General features: G+C 41.2%; 1 protein-coding gene across 3 annotated transcripts in view; it reads left to right on the top strand.

Annotated features, from left to right (window-relative positions):
* Positions 1-280: 280 nt before the first annotated feature.
* The window catches only part of ZNF462 (zinc finger protein 462), a 143,622-nt gene continuing 131,385 nt past the window's right edge, over positions 281-12,517 (top strand). For 2 of the 3 annotated variants that reach the window (XM_021714601.1, XM_008062285.2), the window contains exon 1: positions 281-539. The gene's annotated coding sequence lies outside the window, so the exon portion shown is untranslated. The remainder of the gene's footprint in view (positions 540-12,517) is intronic. The other variant, XM_021714600.1, reaches the window with a different exon arrangement.

The raw sequence follows: 12,517 nt of genomic DNA, 5'->3' as shown, positions 1-12,517 counted from the left end.
TTCCTCCTTTCTTTCTTTCTTTCTTTCTTTCTTTTTTTTTTTTCTTCCTCTCCCCTGCACGTTGTTGTTGTTATTAGAAAGGCTTCGCGCACCCCCTGGTGCTCCGGCGTTTTGTGTGGCAGGAGAAGATTGTCTTCCTTCTCTCTTTCTGTCTTGCTTTCTCTCTCCCTCTGGTTGCTCATTATTCAGAGAGAGACACAGAGGGAGGGAGAGAGAGAGAGCGCGCGAGGGAGAGGGAGGAGAGGAGAGAGAAGAGGAGAGAGAGGGGAGAGAGAGAGAGGGAGAGGGAGGGAGGGAGAGAGGGAGAGGGAGAGAGAGACGGATATCTCAGGTCATCTGCAGCTGCAGCGAGTCTGAGGAGCCGAGGAAGGCAGGGAAGATGGCGATCCTCCATTGCTGAGACCCGGCAGAAGCACATGAGACTCCCAAACAACTTCCACAACAATAACCCGAGCAGGAAGAGGAGAAAGAGAAAGAGGATAAGGAGGCGGTGGGGCTGGAGAACCCGAAGCACCTCCCGGCGCCGGGACGCTTCTTCTGTAAGTTACTGCAATTAACCACCACCTCGGGGTGGTCTGAGTGCTCCGGGGAGGCGAGCGCGGGGTAGTGGAGGCACAAACGCGCTCATTCATTCGGGCAAGGAGGGTTGGAGGAGCCGGGAGGAGAGGAAGTCCCCTGCATGGACTGGCAGTTGGAAGAGGAGAAGAAGCAAGAGAGAAGAGGAGGAGGAGGAGGAGGAGGAGGAGGGGGAGGAGGTAGAGCAGGAGGGGGAGGAGGAAGAGGAGGAGGAAAAGCGAGGGAGGAAGAGGAGGAGGAGGAGGAAGAGGAGGAGAAGGTGGTGGTGGTGGCAGTGGAGGTGGCTGTGCTTTTCCTGCTGGCTGCTCCTTCTGCTGGGGGGAGCGGAGCGCTGTGGCTTAATTAATTTCGTGTAGTTCTATGAAGAGAAGAGAAAATGAAAGATGAGTGAGCAGAGAGCTGGAGGCTTAGGACGGATGCTCCGAGTGTGGGGACAGGAGTAGGGACAGAGAGGGAGGTGGAGGGCGGGGGGCGGGAGACCTGAGCCGGGAGCCAGAGGGAGCGAGCGAGGGTCAGAGGAGGGAGCGCTCCGAGCGGGCGGCCCCGACCTGAGCGGGTTGTCCTCTTTCTTTCTCTGTCCCTCTCCTTCCTTTACCCCCCTCTCTGCCTGTCCCCCGCCCGATGGCAAAGCCGTGCGGATTGGCACCCCCCTCTTCCTCAGGTATTTGACTCTCTCTCGCTCTCGCTCTCTCTCGCCCTCTCTCGCTCTCTGTCTCTGTCTCTCCCCGAAGTTGGGATGCGGGGTCGGGATGTGTCGGGGGGTGGCTTCTGCAGCTGCTGGTGCCGGGGCTGCTGGTGAGCTGAGCGGCGAGGAACCGGGGAACCGGACGGGTGGGGGGCGCAGGGTCAGGAGCGGCTAAGGAGCTGTCTCCAGGCTGGGGGTTCAGAAGCGTCTGGTGGAGGAGGACAACGGTTTCTGGAGAGGAGAAGCCATTACACACGCTTGGCTCTCTTCTGAGGAAGGCAGAAAGGAAGGCAGGGGCCTGGGGGGGCGTCTTACTCCTGGTGCGGTTCCCAGGGGTCTAACCTCCTTCCAGGCACGAGGGGAAGCCGCAGCCGCCCCCCATTGGAGCAGCCCCTCTCTCCCTTTCTTTATCTCCCTGTCCTCCATTTGCAAGCTGTCTGCTTTGGTTCCAGTCCAGACTCCAAAACACAAAGCTCCTTCTCACGTTCATTCTCCAGGCTGTTCACCATTCCTGAAGGAACCCTCATTTTCTTTTCATTGTAGCTTCTAACCTACAGAGAGGGAGGGAAGGAGGATGCCTGAAGTTCCTTTTATATTCCTCCCCAACCAAAAAAAAAAAAAAAAGTTTCATTTTTTTAAACACGAGTCTGGGATGGGGAAAGACCAACCAGTTGGGGCTTTCTCCCAGGGCTCCCGGGGGCTGTGTCTGAGTGTCTGTGTTGGCTGTTTGGTTTGCTTTGGTTTTGTTGCTGGAGGTTGCTTGCAGGTTTTGGGAGGAAGTGACTAGTTTGGTTGAGAGCTGGGAACTGAGTCAGGTAAGCCGTGTCATGTTGAAACTCCACCAGAAAATGGAGGAGAGCGGGTTTCCAGGAGACAAAGCTGAGATGAGAAGTGTTTATAAAATTATGGATGTCTCCATTTTGAAGCTCTGTTGGTGATGGCTGGAGGAGGAGGAGGAGGAGGAGGAGGCTTCGCTTGCCTACTCCTCTCTTTCCAGAGGGAAACCTTGTGGTGGTGGTTCCTCACGGTCTATTCATTATGCAAGGAAATGAGGGCTTTTAAGGGTTCCTCAGATTTTTCTCCCACCAAAGGAGTGCTTTCACAAGTTATTGAGGCATTTGTTTCCATTGTAAAGTAAACTTTTGGATTTTTTTTTTCTTCTCCTTCTGAGTGGACCTGAAGGGTTTTGACCTCCTTCAGGAAAGGCAAGGCAAAACCTTAAACAGTTCCATTGAGGTCTTCACACAACTTTAAGCTGCTCCAGGTCTCCTGAAAGTCACCAGGAAATGCTATATCTTCATTGGGAAGATGGTGGTGGCCCTAAACTGAGATTTTTGAGTTCTGAGGCTTGGTTATCATCATGTTTTGACTTAATTGTCTGGTTTGGGTTGATTTCTGCAAAACTAAAAAATGAAAAAAAAAAAAAGTCCTGCAGGATCTCAGATGAACTCTAAGACTGACTGACTAACATCAGTTTCTCCAGGTTCTACATTTCTCTTCAGGTTGTTCCATTTGTGTGTTAGGCCTCTTAGTTCCTTTGTTTCCCCCTTTACCTTTCCTTCGGCTATTTTATTTTTGTGTTCTGAAGTACTGTAAGTCTTCAGAAATATCAGTATGTCTTCTTAACAATATCACTATGGAAACAAATTTTTAAAATACTATGTCAGTTGAGAAAACCTTATGTCCAGGTATCTTCACTTTTTTAATTGGGAGGAATTTATTGATCTTATGGGAAGACATTTTGTGAGGATAATTTGAAATAAGCACCCAGTCTTACTCCAGTCCACACACATTGATTGGAGATCTTCATAGATTAGTTCTAGAGAATGTCTGTAATTGACCCAAGTAAAGAACTAAATCCTGAAATGCTTCAGGAATTTATAAAAGCCAACCATGGAGATGTTGCTTTTCCATTAGGTAAGGTAGCCATCTTGAGGATGAGGGAAGATGTTGGAAGAATTTTAGATGGACTATTGATGATAGGTGAGGAGGGCTCCATGATGGAATAAAAACTTGGAGGAGATTCAGGACCAATTAATATATTCTAAGGAGGCTAATTGGACCTTGCTTTCAACTAAGGAGAAATATAGAAAGGTACCAGCTTCAACAGAAATAAGGAACACATTGGTGAGCGACTTATACCAGCATTTTTCTTGTATTGCTTTCTTATTATGTGTCAGATTTTTTTTGTGCAAAGTTCCTTATGCCTACGGTATTTTTGTGCATATTGAAGGGGTTTTAGATTCCAGATGTAATTATATTCTGTTTAGTAGCTCGTAGCAGTGTCACTCAGTAAATGCACAATGCTGTCTATGATAACATCACATTTTTCAAACCAAACTGTTGTGTCATTAATTGAGCATTATTGTTCTTCTGAGGGGTGTGAAAGAAGAGGGGAAATACATGGTTCTTTAGCTGATAATTGTCCATGGTCAATGAAGTAAAACCCTGTTTGTGCAGACAAAATGTGTGGTTTTCAGTTGAGGTGTATGCTCATTTAAAAATACTTCTGTTCAGATCTCTGCTCCTTTATTCAGAGCCTAGGCCTGCACAAGAGCACGTTAAAAAAATATATCCTACTTGAAATCATATCTTTTATTGATTTTTGAATCTTATCTTTTGGTATCATTTTTCTCTGAAGTGGAATATCATCACTGTTAGATTTAAAATTGCTGGTGCATATATGCATGCTGCACGTTCAAACTTGGAAGTTCAAATGCAGTGGATAAAAAGTTATTTGGAAAAAGAGTCATTTGGAAAAGTAATTTTTCATCTAACAAACTGTATGTGTTTATGTAAACATAAGTACTTTATATATTGATCTTGAAAAAAACTTTCATAATATCTTTTTTTTATTGTTGTTGCTAGCAGGACTACTGGTTAATGTGCTATTTCAGCAGGGGGAAGAAAGTCTGACAAACTAGTTGCCAGTCCACCAGCTTGACTCACCACATTTTTTACTTTGCAACCAAATGTTTTGATGTCCTAATAGATATGTTAGAATTGAGTTTTTTCTAGAGGGGAACAAAAAAAAAAATAGGTCTCCAAGAGGCATTTTGGAGTTTGAGAATGTTCTAACTGGTTACCTAAGACAAATCCATCTCTGATGTTCTTAATCAACATGGGAAGCACCACAAACTTTAAAGACCTTGTTTCTTGAAGTTTTTTAGACACACATTTGAATTAACACAAGTATTTTGGATAACCACCACGAGAGAAATAAAAAGTGAATCAAATTGTACATTCTTATTTGATGTTAAATCTCAAAGTTCATTTTTGGTCTTGAGACATTAAGTTCGTGAGGCTTCTTCTGCAGATTTTTGTCATAGCTCTATTGTACCACAAAGCAAAGCCATTAGGAGAAATATTTGTGATCTATGATGCACACTACCATAAAAAATTATTATTGGATCTTCACATTCCATAATATTACTCATATAGGATTTATGTCAATCTAATTCATTGACCATATTCTCTGAGGCCTTGTTTTCTTCTACCCTTACTCTTTGGTGTTGGAGACAACTTTTAGAGGAAAATTATCTATTCTTCCTAATGAGTCTTCCGGAAGACAACAGAAGAAAAATATCCAGCTCTACTAATGGACTTTAGAGTACTTGTGGTCAGTTTTCCTGAAAGAAGTGAATGGTCAAGTTGCAGTGGGAAAGAGTCCTGTTTTGTGCGTGATGGAAGTTTAATAGGATCTAGTCTGTCTTACATTATTCCTTGAAGTTGAGATTTCTTGGTTAAGGTAACCTTACTTATCATCTTTATGGTATGTGCGTTTTTCAGACTTACAGTTCGTTACTTCATGGGGTAGAGAATTGACAAAGCTGTATCACATATTTCTAAGTTGATGAGTGGAGAACAGAGATACTATCTCATGATGCCACAGTCAGAAAATAGGAAACATAAATAATGGACTCAGACTGCTAAGGATCTGGCATGAATATATGACTGACTGGTTGGTATACTAAAGAAATTCTAAAGAAGTGGGGGGAAAATATTTCCATGGTCTATCACTAAAATTCAGTGAACTAAAAAAAAAAAATCAGTGTGTGTGTGTGTGTGTGTGTGTGTGTGTGTGTGTGTGTGTGTGTGTGTGTATGTATGTGTGTATGTGTGAAAGCTAGTATCCTGTGAGTTTCATATACTTATGGAGGGCTTTGAGAGAAACATTAGCTGGGTGTTGGCGACCTATTAATTGATTATGAGAAAACAGAGGAGAGGAGATAATGCTAGCAGAAAATTCCCCTCCTTGTGTGATATGCCAAGACATCTGGCAGATGTTATGTTGGGCCCTAAGGAATGGACAGTTTAATTTTAGCCCTAGCAAGGAAATGGGAAGTTCTATGCTCTTTTAATAGCACATGTCTTAGTTTGGGGAAGGTTGCTTTAAAAAATAAGAAAAAAGGAAAAGAAAAGGGTCACTCAGTGTTAGAACTCTTAGGAGCAGAGAGCATAAACTGAAGTTCTCGGGTGATGAACAAAAATATTATTTCTCAAGTAGAAATTAACATAAAAATTATTTTTAAAGTGACACATGTGTACATTACAAGTGAGGAATATTAGGTGTTGGGTATTTACCATTCAGAACTTCCAATTTAGAAGTCAGTTATTTTTAGGCCTTAGGGAGATCATATACTTAAAATCTCCTCCCTCCACTTGCATTTTACTGAAGAGGAAACTGGCACAGAGACATGAAGTGACTTGCACAAGGTCAGAAAGTTTATTTGTAATCAAGCCAGGCCTAGAACTCAGGTCGACTGACTCCAGCCTAGTGCCCTTTCTACTACCCCACTGCATTTGATTGTTGCGGGTTGTGAAACAGCTGCTTTCTTCTCCAGGGCCCAAGGCTCTCTGAGAAACTCTGTAATCATACACAAGTGGACAGGAGTATGAATTTTTGTTAGTTGAATTTAACACTTGGAGTGGCCCAGGACTGAGCATGGTTTCATTCATAGATCCAGAGACCGATTTTCTTCCTGTGACTTACCGTCAAGCTTAGCTCCCGTGTTTGTAGCTGTGCTTTTCTTTTCATTTTTCCTGCTCTCTTCTCTTGTTCCATCATCCAAGGCTTGCTTGGGAGTCCTTTTCAAAGGCCCTTCTTTGGAAGTTTGTCTGGGTCTATTGCAACTTACAAAAGTACCCACAATTGGACTCTGAGGATCTATTTTGCAACGTGGTACAGATTTAAATTGGCTTCTTTCAGAGATGCCATTTTGTAATACTGATGAATGACTGAGAGGGTGAAATCCAGTCTAAACAATTACTGGTGGTTTTCCAGTGTTCTGTGCTCATTCAACATGTGTCTGCTATCTTCTTGAAGCCCAATTCTCTCTTGCAGACCAATGGCTAACTGTTTCTCATATCCCCAATATACGTGAAATCATCCTTATAAAGACTTTTACTTAACACAAGCAACATTTAACCCCGAGCAGTGGGACAGTACTATAAATAAGGGTGAAATGGGTTTCCATTTCTGTCTCCTTTGGATGAGTGAAAGTGATTTTGTAAAGAAGAGTGATGTTTGGAAGTTTCCACATTTTCTAAGCTTCTTCCAAACTAACCCATAAATTTTTAATCCAGGAGGCAGTCTGGAGAAGGTAGTGCTGGATGTGGACTTCTGGCAGAAACACAGTTAACGCTGTAAACAGTTGAACTTCAGTGTGGCACTCCTCCAAATGAGTTGACTGTCGAAAATAAAATGTTCCAGAAGAACTGGGAGAACAGGAAAGAAGTTAAAACAGCATGGTTTGCATGCCAGTACTAAAGGAAGGAAAAAAAGTTTGGGTTGGGGGGGCATTGGAGAGATAATCATAGTTGAACTGTCTCCTGGATTTTATAAGACCCAGGAGAAGAAGTTTCCAAATGTGGGAAAATGGAATTTTCTGAATTTAGATTGTATTTGCAGTTTACTAGGAAGTTCTTTTGAATATTTTGCCTCCTTGAAGTTTGTATCTGGAGAACTGTACACACTGATAAATGAGAAGTCCATTGGAAGCCATTTGGATTTACATTTTCTGCTTGGAAATGCTATTGTGAAATGTATCTCTTCTGAGTTTCCCTGTCCTCATCAGTTGAAGCATACATAAGATTTGTAAACTCTTTGAATGGGTGACTCCAACACAAAATTGATTTTTTTCAGGGCTTATTTAGAAAGACAAGAGGTAGAGTGGTGTGGTGTGAAGACGTGCTGGTATTGTCACCTGCGCATGCATTGTCTTGTACTTCTGGGGAGCAGATTACTTTGGTGTCTTCAAAGCATTCTTGCCTAATTCCTGGCTGGAGACATTTTTTCTTGAGTTATTCTTGGAGACAAGGTTTCTTTCCGTGCCAGGTCATGGGTATTTTGGTATTGATTTCCTTGCTTTCATGTGTTTGCTTGTTCAGTTCACTGCATGTTGCTTCTGGATATTAATAAAATACTTGCACTTTGCCTGTTTACATCTTACCCCCAGCTTCATCTAAAGAGTAGTGCCTGCTCTTTAGGGTGAAGGGAAGGTTGGTAGGTACTTAGTTATTCAAAAAATAAATACTTGAAGATAAGGACTGTGCAATTCAGGAAGTTATTTGCTAGACTTTCAAGTAGACGTTTAACGAAGACCATGCAAGGAAAGATTGGGGACATTCCACTAGGAACCAATGGATCCTGAACAAAATGTTTTAGGATCGCTTAGTAGTAAACTAAGCATTTGCCCAAGGTGAGTAAGCAAAGACTTACCTTTGGATTCAGATTGGTTGGAGCACAAAAGGAGCTAGAGGCCCAGGCGAGACAACTGTGTCAGAAGTAATTAAGCCCAGGATTTGTGGAAAGGCTTATCCGCCACAGAGCCCAGCTGGGGAAGGCCAAATTCACTCCCTAAGCCCTTGTCTGGCCAGTTGAACCAGAACACAAGCTAAGGCCTTCAAATTTTGGAATTCTTCTCTTCCCTGCTCAGATTTAAGAAGGTAACGCCATTATTCTTTGGTTCTCTCTTAAGCAGGGAAATGCCACAGGCTGGAGAGGCTGATTTCCTGAGAGAACATTCTCCCTGTTAACACTCCAAATGTGCCTATCACATTGTACTTATTACTCTGGAAATATTGTGCAGTGGCACAATATGGGATACTTGAAAGATGTTTGCTGCACAAAGGTTCCAATACTCATCTGCAGATTAAGAAATGGGTTTCTAAACCATCTCATTTCTATTGCTAACGAAAAGCTTTGGAAGGCACCTGTGAATTAGAGCTCCAGCTGCTATCATGGTAGGGGAAGTTAGGCCTTGAAAGGATACATGGATTAGCCCGTCAGAAAAGCAAACAGTAGCATCAGCACAAGTAGAAAATAGACAGGGTTGTTAAGCTAACAGGAAAGTAGGCTAAAGCATTGCTGTAATTATATGGTGGAAATTTGCTGGGAAGGAGAGATTGCTTGGATGGTGGGAGGAAAAGAAGAAGAGAGGCAAGGAAATAATTGACTAGTCAAAATAGAAGAGGTTTGTCCACTGGAAAAAGCCCATAGGAAGAAGCAAGGCATTGCTTTTAAGAAAACAATAAAGCAAGTAGAAAAAGACCTTGTAATTTGGTACCTAACGCATGTGAAATATGAAGACTAGTGCTCAGACACACAATCTTTGGCCAGTACCTATTGTAAAAAATAGAATTAGGCTTGGAAGACAATTTGTGTGACTTCAGGGTTACAAATACAGCTTTTCTGATAAAAGACAGGTGAAAACTTGAGGGAACTAGTTAAGTAGGCCTAGGGAGGTTTTCCTAGAAAATGAACGAAGTAGAGAATAGAGCACAGTAGAAAATAGCTGCATTATTAATGGACAGAAAATGTGATAGTCCTCTCTAAAGTTATTCATAGAAGCTTCTCTGTCTACTCTGTGCGTATTAGAAGAAATGAAGAACAAAGACACGCTTATTTCCAGGGCAAAGGAATGGATCATGGCTACTACCTGGTGTCAGTTTGGGATTAAGCCATTTACTTGAGCCAAGCATCACGAGCTGGTCTGTCAATTCGGTCCCAGCATTTTAAAATCCAAAACAAGGCCATTGTGGTCCAGAATGTTTACCTATTCTAATCCCTAATTACATCATCCCTCTGTGTTATGACCAATTAGCCTGCAATTGAGCACCTATCATTCAATCTAGATTGTCATGGGCCTAATAGAGGGGTCCTTCGTTTGGGGTAAATTTTGAATGCTGGGTGATAGACTGAAGATGGCCAAAGATGGTTATCGGCTAGAGCTCATGAAAAGATTTCAGTATAACAAGTATTTATCATCCAGAATCTTTTCTCTTCAGTGTAGACTGTTAATTTGTGTTTAACAATGACTGGGAAGGGGATCTCTGTGAAAGAGACCATTTTCATTTGAATGTCAAGAACTTCTCCACTTTCTTCTGTCAATCAAATATTGTCTATTCTAATATTGGGTAAGAACAATAGAATAAATATGATTGCTTCATCAAAAAATTCTGCCAATGCTTCTGTGGAGTGGGAATAGACCCTCAAAAAATGCTGTTTTCTCTCCTGGACTGACTCGTGGTTAATATTAATACTAGATGACGCTTGTTTAACACTTAATATGAACCAGGGACTGTTCATTTGGTAGAGGAAACTGAGGTGTTTAGGGAGGTAAAGTGATTTACCTGAAGTCATGGGGCTACAAAGTGGGAGAGCCAGGATTCACATGAAGTAGGGGCTGCCTCCAAGGCCCTGACTGGTACCTGACCTTGGTTATTACCTAGTCTGCTAATAACTTATGTTCCTGATAGTTTATCTCTTCCAGTTGCTTATGCCAGGAGTATATCCTTGGAGTTCTGGAAGGAAATATGAGCATAATTGAAAATTAATTGTAATATATTGGTTGATATGGGAGTTATAACTTATTGTAATGTCAAGACAAAGCATGTTTAACTAAAGAGTACCCTGTTTTGGTTCTTCTGAGTTTTAGGAAAGATGATGAGGAAAAAGCAAGATACGATGTAGGGGACACTTTAGGGAATAAACATTTTTCAAACTGTATCAAACTCAGAAAAAAAGAAAAACACCTACTTGTTTTAGCAGCAAGATATGCTGTGTGACTTTTTTATTTTTAGTAGAAAAGGTGTTTCACTTATTTCTTCTTAGGGCCCCCTTTGAAATCTCAGTACCCTACATTGGCTCTGGTCACTATTACTCCTGAGTAATGTTTTCAAGATCTACATGGACATTTGAAAATCACTCTCCCTGTCTAATGGTAATCTTTTGGAAAATGGTGCAGATTCTCTTGAAAGTATAGATGCTAATATTTCCCACCATTTTTTTTTACTAATCGCTACATACTCTATTTAGATCATGAGACATGATGAATGATTTGGTTTTTTTGCCTCTCCTTGAAACATTATAGTACGGTAAGGATGCTGCTGTTCATGGATGGCCACAAATGCCCTTAATAGAGTAACAAGCTGTACTGCAGGAGATAGAGCAGGTCCAAATATCCCTAAGATGTCCAGGACAGTAGCTTTTCTGTAAGACAGATGGTTGGGCATTAATTGCTGAGTAGACGCTTCAGCCCCGAAGCAACTAGTGGTGGTTTTATAAGATCTTAACTTTGCTGTAGATCTGTTCAGTTGATCCCCGGTCGCCAGACAGACTTGTAACCAAAACCTTTGTGAAAGGATAAACACGTGTCTTGTTTATAATGTGTGCTAGAGAAAGCCACAGAGTCATCCATTTTTACTTCTCATGCATATCATTATCCACCAAATTTATCAAAGCCATTGTTTTCTTAGATACAGGACTATAATGGGAAAAGGCACAGAAAAAAAAAACTATAAAGTTAACAAGAATACAGTTGAACTATATAGTTAGAGAGAGTAAAATTGAACTAAATTATGTAGTTCTCTGGGCAGAATTTCTAATTCAGAGGCATAGGGATTCTGTTCAGTCTTAGATATATATAAACTGTGGCCTTCAGCAATAGTTCCTAGTATTCTAGGATAATTCCTCATACCAGCCTTTCTCAATAACCAGTTCTCAATGTTTTTCTTCAGAAATTTACCTAGGCTACCCTCAGGAACTGCTTTGTAGCAAACGAGGCAAACTGGGTCTATGTATCTTTGTGGGTGCAGTGATAATTGAGAATTTGAGAACATATTCAATATGAGGGGCTCCATAGGTAAAAAAGCCTTTGAGTATGTTCAAAGAGGTAAACTTATAAAGTTTATGCACTCAGGCCTGGCAAGGGAATCATGTATTATCTTGAAAAGAAATCCACATTTTCAAAGATAGATTCCACAGTAATAAGAAAAAGTACACTGTATAGATCACATAAAATAGCACGCCTTTGAGAAAGCAGAATTGTATCCTTCCACTTGTATGGAAGTTCTCATCATTCATTCCATCTTCTCACATGGCTTTGCCTCCAATTAGCAATTTTGCAAGGCTGAGAAGTGAAGTGAGGTTGACAAACAGATGTCAGCTGTTCTTGAAACTCATCCCTATCCCATGGTTGACTCAGTGTTTCAGAATACCTTACCCATTCTTTCTCTGACCAGTGGCTGTATCTTGTTAATAATGAATGAACATCACCCATAGGTCCTGAAATTAGCAAGTGTTAAATGTTAGGTGATTATTAGGGGAAACAAGATAATCTAGTCAGTGGGCTTAATTAGGTTGTGATTGCCCAATTGCTGCTTTATGATAATTATATTCATAACCCCATTTCTAGACGTCAACTACAATTATCAAAGTTGACCCCAGCACAGGTAAGTGTTAGCAATCTTATCTGAAGCAGCTTCTGAACGGTTAATATCTAATGTTTCTAGTGTGTTCCTACCTATTCCTTTTTCCCCTCCTGCCACCTTCCTGTGATCTTTCTCTCGTCTTTGTAGAAAGGTCAGTGCAATATTATTTTGTCTATGACTGTGCACTTACTATATAGCTTGTGCTGGTGTCTACAGAAAAATGAATTTTTAAGTTTTTAGGGGTCACATATGACTGCAAAGCATTTGTAAATCAGCAAATAGGAATCAATCTTGAAGTGTAAAACTCCAAAATTGGCTAGATTGTTTTTTCCTCAGCACAGGAAACCTGTTAAGTAGATTTAATGTGATTCATTTGAATATATCTTTTACTTTATAAGGCATAATCTTAAAATGAAAAAGAAAGTCATCTGTGTTTAAGATGATACCTTATCAACATCATCATTGAGGTCTAAGGAACTGTAAAGCGAGAACTTTTAACTTTATATTACCCCTTCCTTTCCTCCAAATTGATGAAATTTGCTG

This window comes from Carlito syrichta, unplaced genomic scaffold, assembly GCF_000164805.1.
Source record: "Carlito syrichta isolate Samal-C Ts95f unplaced genomic scaffold, Tarsius_syrichta-2.0.1 Scaffold305685, whole genome shotgun sequence".
Classification (NCBI taxonomy): domain Eukaryota; kingdom Metazoa; phylum Chordata; class Mammalia; order Primates; family Tarsiidae; genus Carlito; species Carlito syrichta.
This window is presented reverse-complemented; position numbering and strand designations above follow the sequence as displayed.